We start from the raw sequence: 14,733 nt of genomic DNA on the forward strand, positions 1-14,733 counted from the left end.
ACTATAAATATATAAAAAAAACTATCAGTATCAGTTCGGGGCAGACACTTTTGAGAGCACACAGGTGTATGCTTCCTACGACCCGACCTGACTGTGCCGTGTTCCGAATAATTATTACACCGTGTCATCGTGACCATAATACGGTGAAGTATTTCCTTGTCTCTGTCCAGCTTTGTCACCACGATTAACCATTACGATCCTAATTGCTCCATTATCCTAAAAATAGAACTCCGGAAAGTTCACTGATCGAACTGGCAATGCATCTTCGTTAACCAGTTGTGGCGCAGCTTGTTGTACGGAAATCTTTGTGAAGATCTCCTCCGCTGGGATCTCACGATGTCTTAGAACGGCACGGAACGGGGTGACGACGCCTGGTGACGGACGGCAGACGATAGAGAATTTCCTTTTACGATGTGTCATACGGTGCTACTATGGATTGATATTCCTATTGCCGAGACAGTTGTGCCGGATGTTTTTGTTGTGTTCTTGCTGCTTTTTGCTCGGCGGTGGTGACATGTACCTCTCAACTTGTGGCGGGGATCACAACGTGCGGAGCAATATGCCCGCGAGTGTTTCCTTTATTTGCTTGTTTGTTTTGTGTGACGACCAAGAGGCACATGTTCGGATATTAGAACGGCGGTTGTCGATTGCTTTGTTTTGAATTATGAACAATCAAGAAGCGTTAGCGGCGCCGGTGGTGTAATGGTAAGCGTGATTACCTCTCACCCCAGCAGGCCTGGGTTCAATTCCAGTCGGCGCCGCCGGGATGTTCTGTGGCATAACATCTCTGATCACGGGAAGCAAAACCGATGGGTCGATAGGTAGGGTCCAGGTGTGGGAGCTGCCTTCCTGGCGTCGGAAGCATTGGTGCTCAGCACGGAAAACAAGATCGATAATAATTCAAAGATAATATATTGCTGACTATAAGTAAAAAAAATCTTAGCAGTATTTCAAGCGGAATATAGTTTTAAGGAAATTTCTGAGATAATTCAAAAGGATTTTGAAAGTATTTAAACAGAATTCCGGGAGGGTTTCAAAGGGGAGACATCACAGGAAATTGTGAACATTATTTTCAAAACATTTTGAGTGGCGTTCCAGAAGATTCAAACAACATTTGGAGATTGTAAAAGTTGACGAAAAGTCACGTTTCCAAGACTTAGAAATTACTAAGGATTCTGGCTTTAATCATTTAGCAAAATTATCACCAGCTTTTTATTTAAAATTTATTATTGACATTTACATGCAAGCATGCATTTCTACAGGACGTTCACTACTATTTTTTAGATCTCAATTCACTGGCGTGCACAGGGTGGGGCAAGGTGGGGGCAATTGCCTCTCCTTTTATAAATAAGATTTTTATTTTCACATTTACGAAATTATAATACAAAATAACTTGATTTCTTGATAACTTGGATTGAAGGTAAAATAACTTAATTTCATAAAATAAGGCCACTGAAATCCTTTTATTGAGTCAATTTCTTTGAGATGGTGCCTGAAAATTGCACCAAAAGGTGCATGAAATGACACACTTCAATTGGGTCAAAAAATTGCACCCCAGTGGTGCATACAAAAAAATTCTTGTGTAATTTTTTTTTCAGGGGTTCATGGAGGGTTAAAAAAAGAGGGTAAATTTAAGGGAAAAAGCTTTTTATTGAATATTTCCAGTGCAAAAATATCATCGAGGTGGGGCATCGAGGGACTAATCAAAATGAGTAACTCTGGTGTAAAAAATTGAATCACGCTAAAAATTTGGAGGAGCACATTTTACTGAAAATTTCTGGTGGAAAGTTCGCAACACTGTGGTGAATGTAGAAGCAAGGTTTATTCATTTTTCTGGTGCATAATTTGCATCGTTCTGATGAATGCAAGCTTCATTGAAAATTTATGGTGGAAAATTTGCACCATTCTGGTACATACAGAGACAAAGCTTGAAAATTGCACCATAAAAAGGTGCATGGTGAAACAAACTTCACTGACAATTTTTGGTGCACCGTTCTGATGAATGGAGGAGCATGCTTTATTGAAAATTTTTGGTGCAAAATTTGCATTGCTCTGATAAATGAGTGAACGGAATATTTCTGGTGGAAACTTGCACTGGTCTGATAAATGATGGCACAAGCTTTATTTAAAATTAGGCAAAATTGAAAATTTCTGGTGGAAAATCTGCACCGTTGTAGTGAACGGATGGGCAAGCTTTTTGGAAAATGTTTGTCCTTAAATTTGCATCCTGCTGCTGAATAGAGAAACAAACTTTACTAATAATTTCTGGTCTAAAATTTGAACAATTCTGATGATTGGAGGGAAGCTGTTTTGCTGACAATTTATGATGAAAAGTCTGAAAATAGGGGCAAGCTTTATTTGGAGCAAAACCTGCAATATTCTTATGATAGGAGAAGCAAGCTATATGGAAATCTGCACCAATCAGAAGATTGGAGAAGCAATTTTTATTGAACATTAACGCTGAAAAATTTGCATCAGAACCAATTGAAATTTTCTGGTGTAAAATTTTATGGGGGCAAGTTTGTGTTGAAAATTTCTGGTGTAAGATTTGCAACAATCTGCTGCATGGGAGGCAAGCTGAATTAAAAATTCCTGATGTAAAAATTGCACAGTTCTGGTAAATGGAGGGGCAAGCTTTATTGAACATTTCTGGTAGAAAAACTACAACGTTTTGGTGAATGGACGGACAACTTAAACTTGACTTCCGAGAAGAACCTCAAGGGTATTGAATTCTGACGACAGTTCTAAAAGAAAAGATTTCTGGGGATGAGTCCATGAAAAATCTGCGAATAATTTCAAGTGAATCTTGCAGATAGTTCCAAGATAAGAATACCGAGAGAATCAAATTTTGAATGGAATTCCAAAGGGATGTTGAGAAAAATTTCAATGGAGTTCCAAGGATAACTTCAAGCGCATTTTGGAAAGAATTTCTGGAGAACACAGAGCAAATTTTTCTGAAACATTAGGAGAATTTCAGTTCCAAGGCGTTCTGAAAAAAAAAAAGTTCAAAAATATTCCGAGAAGAACCTCAAGAATATTGAATTCTTATGACAGTTCCAAAATATTTCTGGGGAGAATTCAAAGAAAATTCTGCGGATAATTTTTAGTGCATCTTGCAGATAGTTCCAAGATTATTTCGAAAAGAATACCGAGAAAATCAAATTCAGTGCCAACATTTCAAAGGGGCGTAATTGCTTTTTTAAACAACCCAACAAACAATTTGAGTTGATTAATAGTTGAATAAACTATTTTTTAACTGAAGAAGCATATTTTTGCCTTAATAAGCTCTTATTCTGCTTTCAATGTTTGTTGGGAATGGCTTGAGCCGTCAATTTCTCGCGAATGAAATCACACCCCTCCAAAATAACAATGCTAGCTGGTAGAGGAAACATTTTTCTACCTGTTTGTGTCATTATTTTTCATGAGTGAGCTTTAATTCACGAGAAATTGACGGCTCAAGCCATTGTTTACAAATTCAATTACGCCCCTTTGAAATGTTTGCACTGAATTTTGAGTGAAATTCCAAAGGGATTTTAAGCAAAATTTCAAGCAAATTCCGAGGATGATTTTTAGCTCTTTCAGTTCCAATGTGTTCTGAGAAAAATCATGAGATTTCTAAATGTAATTCCAGTGGACTTCTGAAAAGAATTTCAAAAGAGCTCATAGGAGAGCTCTTAAAAAATCCGAGAAGAACCTCAAAGATACTGAATCCTGAGGACAGTTCCAAAGGATTTCTGGGGAGTATTCCAAGAAAATTCTGCCTTAATTTCTAGTGAATCCTGCAGATAGTTCCAAGATGATTCCGAAAAGAATACATAGAATATTAAATTTTGAGTGAAATTCCAAAGGGATTTTTAGGGAAATTTCAAGGGAGTACTGATAATTTCTAGCTCTAGCCAGGAATATTTTTTTTGAGGAAATTCTTCTGAAACTCTAAGGGAATTTCAGTTGCAAGGTGTTCTGAATAAAAGTCAAGAAGAGATCTAAAAATAATTCCAGAGGACTTCTGAGAAGAATTTCAAAAGAGCTCACAGAGTTCTAAAAATTTCGAAAAGAACCTCAACGAATTCTGAGGATGGACTTTTTCGCAACTGTACAAAGTTTAAAGACAGTTTTTGGATTCCCTTGAAACACCCCTGAAAAGTGGGTATTAGTTTGCCTTGGTCTTACTAAAAAAAATCGTCTAAGAATCTTCTCTGAAAATTTCAAGTCATTCGGGTTTGACCCTTTATATCATCTTTAAAACATGTTGAATGCTCGGAATCATTTTCTGTCACCTCGACTGGCAGTACTTTGGGACGGTTCATGACGGATGGGATTAAATTGCCAAATTCCATTGGCTGTCTGAAAGCAGTTTGCATTGAAGAAGATGAACCAGCACCGGAGCAAAAAATAAATAAAATTAGCTAAATTAAATAGTAGGGAAACAGTGGTGGGTGGACCGCACCATCTCCCACGCACTTTGGAGTACTCCCCATCCCCAGATTAAATGCACCATAGAAAAAATTGCCCCTCCTTAACAAGATTCCTGTGCACGCTAGTCCTCAGATCTAATTTTTGATATGCCGGTACAGTTAACTGACATAACCCAAAGCCTGCAAAATGCGTGTCGATGCATGTTAACATGGCTGATTCTCAGCAATGCAATGACCAATCGTTTTGATTCAGCCATCATTCAGCTATCTACTTTTGTTTGGAATAAGTAGACATTCAATTGGACCTGTGGTTGGCCAGTCGGAACGAAAAAAAAACAACACAGGAAAGTCCCGAGCAAAATGAGTGTCGATTCATGTGTTGACATGACTGGTTCTCGGCAATTTGGCTACCACATCTTAAGATTGAGCCACTACTTGAAAGGTATGACTTTCAAACGGAACAGACAAGGAACCGGTTGAAGTTGTGGGTGGCCAATCGGAACGATAAAACCCGTGAAAGGTGTCTTGTGGAAATTCTGATTCACCGGGAAAATGGTCAATTCCTGAAAGTAGACCTAGAGATCCGCGACATCCTGAGGATCATTTTCTGGCCACCCAGCAGCATCGATAGGGTGAAGGCATATTTCTCCTATACTCAAGATTGAATGCAATTTAGAAAAAAAAACACGGATCTCTGGGCCTAGTTTAGGAAATAAACAATTTCCCAGTGAATCCGGATATCCAGAAGGGCATTTTATGGCCACCGGGGATTGAATCAAAATAGAGCTGAGATATCTCTTCTCAACTGAGGGTTCTTCATATTTTCTAAAAAATCATAAATCTCTAGGTCTACCTCAAGAAATTGACCTTGATTCCAGTAGTTTAGGATATCCAGAGGAACGTTTTCTGGTCACTTGGAAGCAGCATAGATAAATATGGTGATGGCATATTTCCTCTGAGCTCCTGATTGTATGCAATTAAAAAAAAAAACAATCGTGGTACTCTAGGACCACTTTGAGGAAATGGTGAATCTGGATATCCAAAAGAGTACTTTATGGCCATCTGGCAGCAAAATCGATATAGTGATGGCATATTTCCTCTATGCTCTAAATTGTATGCGATTTGGAAAAAAATCACGAATATCTAGGTCTACTTTCAGGAATTGACCATTTTCCCGGTGTTTCCGGATATCCAGAGGACCGTTTTCTGGCCACCCGGTACATCAATTATGGCACTAAAATAGCATTCAATGATCATCGAAATAAATCACGCACTTAACCGCACTTGAAAATTAGAGGAATGTTTTACTGTCATCATTTGTTGTTTACAATTCTGAATTTCTATATAATACTCTTCCGGTTGCTATTATTCAACTTAAATTTGACGTGCTTCAAGTTAATCCAAGTGATCCAGTCAAGTGCTCAAGTATAGTTGATGCCTGTAAACCAGTGACTGCCGGTTCGAATCACGAAATGCAAAGGTAAGTGTAAGAATTATAATAACAATATAAATATGTTAATCCATTTTTCAGCAAGTTAATACAGACCCATAAAAATATAAGATATGAAGCGTTCTTGCATTATTATTTTTTTTAATTAAACAATGGTTGGAAAATGCTGTTATATAATGCATTAAAAAGCTTATTATTTATATTTCTATTAAGCTTTCGGCTGACTAAAATCATCAGATAAAGATGTTTAAAAGCTGAACAAAGGTTAACTTGGTCTATGTACAACAGTTGTTCAAACATAGGCTGAAGTAAAATCGTTCAAACAACACTTAAGCTATAGCTGATGATTGGTGGAGTGTCCCTTCCTGAACCCGAACTGTTCCGGTAGGAGAATGTTGTGTTCCTCGACAAAGTTGAGCAACCGATTGAGAATGAGTTTCTTCAAAAATTTACTCAGCGCTGAAAGGAGACTGATCGGTCTGTAGCTTGAGGAAAATGTTGGAACCTTTACCGGGTTTGCGGATTGGTATGAATTGTGCTACCTTCCAGATGGTTGGAAAGTACTGCAGCTCCTAGCATCTGTTGAAGATAGCGATAGAAAAAAGAGCACATTTTCATGATGTGTTCATATTCTAGGTGTTTTTCAGCGCTGATTTTCTCAACCATAATTTTACACTCCAGTACTTACAGTACACCAGAAGTGGAGGCATCTATATTGTAAACGCATTGCGCAACTTGATATTCGAGCGGGCTTTGGTCTAACGGTTTTGTTGTTTGAGAGGCATAGAATGCACATTTTTTGTCTGTTATATTCGTGATTATCCATGTTGATTTACTGAAGTTAAAACTGTGCCGATTTCACACAGCGTTGTCAATCAATGCCTACTACGATTTACGTTTAAGTCCCTAGATTGAAAATAGTGTTGTAATTTTTTAATTTTTTAAAGGATTTTTAGGATTTTTGACGTAGAACTACGTCTGTGATTTCTATATGAGGGTACACTTTGTGAAAACCAAAAATGGAACATGCAACAAAATTATGAAAGATTTTGAACATTAATAACTCAGCTGCCCCTGGACCAATTTCAAAAATTTAATCACCAATCAACCAGAAATATTTCCACGCATCAATAACAATGCTTCCGACTAATGATTTTCAATAATAAACTATTGAAAAAGTGGTAATGTCAAGCATTGTCCAATGTACAAATAAAAAGTGGTCATTTTATCACTGTTTTCATGAAATAAACGTTCTTCCCGAACCCAGTCGTCATAATCGAGTACCACTTGATTGCACATCATTCTGCTTTAACCTGAAAGGATATAAAAGAGCGCTGCTGTCCAGCCTCATATATATTGTTAAATGTCGTCAGTGTCACTTGTTGCATTTTAGAAATGTTAGTTCTTCTAAATTCATTGCCTATCTTTCTAATCCCAACCAGTTCCAGCAGTAAAGGAAAGGAAGATGAGCTTTTTAGGAATAGTTCCAGGTAGAAGTGGAACATTTGTATTCTCCTGTGTTTTGTCTGTTCACCACTTTATATTACATTTAATTTCAAACCACATTTCAAAAATATAATTCAAATATAGCTCTAAAATAGCATTCAATGACCATCGAAATAAATTGCACGCTTGTGTCTATGAATACTCGATAATCACCAAGGAATCACCGAGGGCTAATCACATAGAAGCACGTCTTACCGTCTCAGAAGCTGCAAGTGGACTGTGTAGAGACAATGGCGGTACCAACGATGCCTGGTCGAGTGCTAGGTCGCTGTGGACGGAAATCACTCACACATTCATATTCATCTAGCTACGAGGCGAACAGGCCGATGCGCTGGATGATTTCGCCCGAGTTTAGCACATGTTACACTACAGTAGTTCTGCACCACACAGTGTCCATATTGTGTTTACTGCACTTGAAAATGAGAGGAATGTCTTACTGCCACGTTTTTTTGAATTCCCGCTTCCTCTAAACCAGCGCCCCTCGTTGCGAATCCAACTTCAGATCAAGCAGGTCCCAACAACCGTTCAGTTCAGCATCGCCTCACTGCCGCTGCGGCCCAGCCGAGCCATGGCTCTACTGCCTCGGGATTATCGTACGCCCGTGCTGAGTCAGAAGAAAATTCTCCACTCACAAGCGACGAGCTAGTGATCCTCGTGACTGAGGTGATCATAATCTTGCGCACCACCAAGACACTATCTGAAGAGCTTCGTGCAGTTATGTTCCTCGTGCAAAAGTATGGACCGTGAAGCCATCAAAATAGCCAACTGGAACGCTTGCTCGCTCAAGAGCAAAATCATTGAGTTCGTTGATTTCCTCAATGAACATAGAATAGACATCGCCGTCATCACCGAAACACCCCTGAAGCCGGAGATAAATGTTCACCTCCCCGATTTTCGGCTTGTAAAGCTAGACCGGACCAACTTCTGCGGAGGAGGAGTGGCTATCGCAGTAAGGAGAAATATTGGCTGTCGACTGCTACCGAGTTTCCAGCTGAAGAAGCGGTAGGTGAGGAAGCCTCCACTCCTGTTGGCCCTATTACCATCATTGCGGCCTACTGTCCTAAACAAGTCACGATCATGGACGGGTCGGCAGCGGACCTGCGGAGGGACATCATCAAACTAAATCAACGCCGTGAGAAGTACATCATCGTTGGCGACCTGAACGCCAAACACCAGGCTTGGGGCAACAGTCGACGCAACCAACGCCAGACTCTCCCACCCGCTTGAACTGGTCTGGCGTACACTCCACCATCAAAATCTTCATCAGCAACATGGGAGTCAACATCTCGCTACCTGTGACCCATCAGGAGCTGAGTTCGGACCTCTATCCGGTGGTGGCCAATGTGGGTTCATCCGTCCGATTCCAAGCTTCCCGACGCAACTACCATCGCGTCACTGGGATCAGTTCCAACACTGTGTCGAGTCCACTGTCGACTACGGTGTCCTTCCGGAGACGTCCAAAGACGTTCCATCGAGGAGGCGATATCCCGTTCAAGGGAACAACACCTGCCAGTATCCAGACAGGTGCGCAATACTCTGATCCTTGATAGAATTACCAAAAATCTCATTAGACTCCGTAGCTCGATTCGAAGGCAATACCAGCGTTTTGACTTGCCTGTCTTGAAGACCCACCGTAATCGCCTAACAAAAACCATCCAAGCTAGGATGGTGGACCTCAGAAATCAGAACTTTGCTAACAGGATTCGCTCTCTCCCAGATTGTGCAAAACCCTTTAACTAACCAAAATCCTTAAAAATAAGCCAAGACCCATTCCACCACTGACCCCACTGGATTGTCCCGGCGACCCAGTGGTTCATCCGATAACTCCTAAAGAGAAGGCTGCCGCGATAGGTCAACACTTCGTCAGTTCCCATAATCTCGGACAAAACATCGTCAGCCCTCACGAAGCTGAGGTTGCTGTAAACGCAACCAACCTCCATCAGATTCCTAATATTTTTCCCGAGGAAACCGAGATTACGGCTGACGAACTGTTGGCCATCTAAAAACATGAAGGCTTCAGTTTTCGACAACATCCTGAATTTGGAACTCAAACACTTGAGTTCCACATTCTACAACCATCTGGCACTGATTTTTAATCTGTGCCTCCGACTTGGGGAAGGTGCTGGAAGTCAGCTAAAGTCATACCCATCCGGAAACCTGAGAAGGATCCGTCATCCCTTCAAGTTATCGACCAATCAGCCTTCTTTCAGGGTTATCAAAACTGTTCGAAAGAGCAGTCTACCACCGGCTCCTAACATCTGCCGATGAAAACAACTTGTTATTTGAGAAACAGTTTGGTTTTCGGAAAGGTCGTTCGACCGTCCACCAGCTGACTCGAGTAACAAACATTATCAGACGGAACAAGTCTGTTTCAAAAACATCTGCCATGGCGTTGTTGGACGTTGAAAAAGCGTTCGACAATGTCTGGCATGATGGCCTGGTGTTCAAATTGCACCAGTGCGATCTTTCAATCTTCCTAGTGAAAATAATTAACAACTATCTCTCTAAATGGCATCACATCGGATGCTTTCAGCTTGCTGGGGTTCCACAAGGAAGCATCCTTGGCCCCATTCTATTCAACCTGTTCACCTCCCTGATGGTGGATCGTTGTCTCTGTTCGGAGATGACACATCCATAGTCTACAAGGGTAGGGTCATCGGAGCTCTGACTGCCAAACTTCAGAGAGGCCTGGACGTCCTGTCTGAATATTTCATCAGCTGGAAGATCCGTATCAACGCGGCAAAGACCCAGGTCATCATCTTTCCACACTCTTAATCTCCCAGACTTGTTCCGTCGGTGAATAATAAGATCTAACTGAACAGCACAGTGGTGGAATGGTCGAAAGAGGTAGTCTACCTTGGCTTAACATCGCAAACATGAGCCTCATCGCAAGGTTGTTCGTGATAACCGCCATCCGTCGTCTGGTTCGCCGTGGCGGTGTCAAACGTATATCCGGTCTGTTCTACGAGGTGTGCTGAAGGTGTTCCTGGAAAATGAGATCCGTGATGCTGTCACCTACACTGAACACACCAAGCGTAAGCAGCCATGGATGTCATCTACATACGTTTTGAAATGACAGAGACGCACTCTGTTTGGTTTCGGAGGTTAAATCATCAGCAACTTTGGCAAGAAATCGGTCCTTTCAGGGTCAACAAACTTATTAAAGTAAAGAGTTGTAATTGAATTTATCTGTGCCTGTTTGTCCAAATTCAGAACCACACGCCCCCAATGACCACACAAAATGCTCTCCAGAGTTGTAATCTTGTAACACACGAGTGGATTTTCGGATCAGAAAGTGGCTCCACTTTTCATTTGCGAACACTATAGCGTACCTAGTGGTAGAAGGCATCTTCTGCCTGCAGTTAAGATATGCAACATGCTATGATAGTGTGAGTGCACATAGAAAGCCCGTGTGGAACTCTACCACAACCTCGACCACAACGACCACAATTCTCTTCATCAACTTTCTCTTTGAAAAAAAAAAAAAATACTACAAATTTAGTACGCCTACAATTCAAAAACGGAAAGAGTTAATATAATAGATGATCGATCAATTAAAAGAACTAAATGCTCTTCAAATTTATTCCGTCCACTAGCGGTCCCACGTCAAGCTTCTGTTCGTGCCCCCAGGCACAGACCCTTATACTTTTTTTATTGAATTTATATGAGCTATACATATCCCATTGAGATCACTAGCCTCTTCCCAGAAACTCCTATCCCTACCTCCCCATGGTACCGGCCGGGAACTGTGAGCAACCTTAGGGAAGATCGGATAGCCAACCCCGGTGGGAACTTTGGTCATAGGCTAACAGGGAAGGGGGGAGGGTTTGCTTCGGCAAGCCTGAGCGTCTGTTCTCCAGGAAGAGCGGCTCACAACAGCGTCTGTTCCCCATGTTAGGAGCGGCTGATCTACGTCCGAGTGCCAGTGAAGGACTCTAAGCACAACTGTGCACCCTGGTCCTCCGGAAAGTTAGGGGGTTGGTGTCAGGCCCTGCGAGCCTGCATTGCAACAAAAGCATTGCAACGGAAAATCAGCAACAGAGGAATACGAACCGAGACCAACGGCAACGACCCCAGCGACGAAATAGGACTTGCGATTGGAAACTCGGCACGTGTAACTGTCGATCTCTCAATTTCATCGGGAGCACTCGCCAATCTACTCAAGAACCGCGTATTCGGCATCGTAGCGCTGCAGGAGGTGTGTTGGACAGGATTAATGGTGCGAACGTTTAGAGGTAATCATACCATCTACCAGATTTGCGGCAACACACGCGAACTGGGCACAGCTTTCATCGTGATGGGCGAAATGCAGAAGCGCGTGATCGGTTGGTGGCCGATCGACGAAAGAATGTGCAAGTTGCAAGTTGAGGATCAAGGGTCGATTCTTCAACTTTAGCATAATCAACGTGCACAGCCCTCACTCCGGAAGCACTGATGATGACAAGGACGCAGCCACGACGTCAAGATCATCATAGGAGACCTAAACGCTCAGGTACACAGCAAAAAAATAATTTTGATATCACGTCAAAGTGGATGCACTTCAATCATGTCGAAAATATGGTGTAATATTACTTGCTAAAAAGGACAAAATTATCATTAATACAATGCATGAACTGACATTACGCTGCTTTTACTGCATTTGTTTATTTATGTGGTCATAAAAATTACATGAAATTTTCGACATGATTGTAGTGCATCCACTTTGATGTGATATCAAAATTATTTTTTTGCTGTGTAGGCCAGGAGGAGGAATTCAGACCGACGATTGGAAAGTTCAGCGCCCACCAGCTGACGAACGGGAACGGCCTACGACTCATAGATTTTGCCGCCTCCAAGAACATGACCATATGTAGCACCTTCTTCCAACACAGCCTCCCCTATCGTTACACCTGGAGATCACCACAGCAGACGGAATCGCAAATCTACCACTTTCTGATTGACGGCACTTCTCCGACATTATCGACGTTGCCAGAGGAGGGCGAGCTCGATGTGCCCCCTCTAGAAGTCGACGGAATGAATGGTTCGGAGAGGAGTGCAGAGCTATTTTGAAGGAGAAGAACGCAGCGCGGGCGGTAATGCTGCAGCATGGAATCCGACAGAACGTGGAACGGTATAAACAGAAGCGGAAACAGCAGACCAGCATCTTTCGGGAGAAAAAACGCCGCCTGGAAGAAGCGGAGTTCGAGGAAATGGAACTGCTAACCCAAGAAACACGGAAGTTCTACCAGAAGCTCAACGCATCCCGCAACGGCTTCGTGCCGCGAGCCGAAATGTGCAAGGATAGGGACGGGAGTCTCTTGACGGACGGACGTGAGGTGATTGACAGGTGAAAGCAGCACTTCGATGCGTACCTGAATGGCGAGGAGAACGTAGGCACGGGAGACCAGCGCAATGGAGGAAACGACTAAGTCAGTGCAGCAGAGGGCAGAGCTGACCCAACTCCCACGCTGAGGGAAGTTAAGGATGCCATTCAGCAGCTCAAAAACAACAAAGCAGCTGGTAAGGATGGTATCGCAACCGAACTCATCAGGATCTGGGAAACAAAACAGCTACCGGAGGAGTGGAAGGAGGGGGTAATCTGCCCCATTCACAAGAAAGGCGACCATTTGGAATGTGAGAACTTCAGAGCGATCACCATTTTGAATGCCGCCTACAAAGTGCTATCCCAGATCATCTTCCGTCGTCTATCACCTAAAATGACCTAGTTCGTGGGAAGTTATCAAGCCGGCCGATCGACAACGGACCAGATCTTCACCGTACGGCAAATTCTCCAGAAATGCCGTGAATACCAGGTCCCAACGCATCATTTATTCATCGACTTTAAGGCGGCATACGACAGTATCGACCGCACAGAGCTATGGAAAATCATGGACGAGAACGGCTTTCCTGGGAAGCTGATCAGACTGATCAAAGCAACGATGGACGGTGTGCAAAACTGCGTAAGGCTTTCGGGTGAACTATCCAGTTCATTCGAATCTCGCCGGGGACTGCGACAAGGTGACGGACTCTCATGCCTACTCTTCATCATCGCTCTAGAAAGTGTAATGCGACGAGCGGGGTTCAACAGCCGGGGTACGATTTTCACGAAATTCGGTCAATTTGTGTGCTTTGCGGACGACATCGCAAGAACATTTGGAACGGTGGCAGAACTATACACCCGCCTGAAACACAAAGCAGCAAAGGTCGGACTGGTGGTGAGTGCGTCAAAAACAAAGTACATGCTAGTAGGCGGAACCGAACATGACAGAATTCGTCTAGGAAGTAATGTCACGATAGACGGGGATACTTTCGAGGTAGTGGAGGAATTCGTTTACCTTCGATCCTTACTGATGGCTGACATGTGAGTCGTGAAATACGAAGGCGCATCACCAGTGGAAGTCGTGCCTACTACGGGCTCCAGAAGAAACTACGGTCAAAAAAGATTCACCCCCGCACCAAATCTACCATGTACAGAACGCTAATAAGACCGGTGGTCCTCTATGGACACGAGACATGGACTATGCTCGAGGAGGACCTGCAAGCACTCGGAGTTTTTGAGTGACGTGTGCTAAGGATGATCTTCGGCGGTGTGCAGGAGAAAGGTGAGTGGCGGTGAAGAATGAACCACGAGCTCGCTGCACTCTACGGCTAACCCAGCATCCAGAAGATGGCCAAAGCCGGAAGGATGCGGGGGGCAGGGCATGTTGCAAGAATACCGGACAACAACCCTGCAAAGTTGGTGTTCGCTACTGATCCGGTTGGCACATGAAGGCGTGGAGCGCAGAGAGCACGATGGGCGGACCAGGTAGAGTGTGATCTAGCCAGCATTGGGCATGACCGAGGATGGAAAGCGGCAGCCGCAAACCGAGTATTGTGGCGTACTATTGTTGATTATGTCTTATCTTAAATGTGATGTTGTACAAATATCTATTAAAGCTGATAATCTGTCGTCAATTACAAATTTTTCTCTGAATTGGCAATAGTTGTTCCATAATAACGGTCAGAGGAACACCATGAGTGCTATATAACATGGAAAAATCAACTCATAGTAATGTTACCTTCCTCAGACAAGCAAAAAGCACGTCCCACTGGCAATCTAACACTTGTGGGATAAACTCTTCACATTTTACTCATTTCGATAAGTTTTGACAGTCATCCGGTAACGCATTTGTCTGCTGATTAGATTGATAATCTATCGCTAATCTATTTAACTCATGAACCTTGACTGACTAAGACGATTGATTAAATTAAATCCATTTACGGCGTCATGCATTAATTGACTCCTTGGGCATCTCCGATCCGACTGCGATTATTGAACTCCATAAACGGCTGTCCATAAACTAAATTTTCCCATCCATGTGTTCAATCCATGGAGACGCATGG

Source organism: Ochlerotatus camptorhynchus, unplaced genomic scaffold (genome assembly GCF_037179485.1).
Source record: "Ochlerotatus camptorhynchus isolate MF236.1 unplaced genomic scaffold, CSIRO-AGI_Acam_v1.1 ptg000374l, whole genome shotgun sequence".
Lineage (NCBI taxonomy): Eukaryota > Metazoa > Arthropoda > Insecta > Diptera > Culicidae > Ochlerotatus > Ochlerotatus camptorhynchus.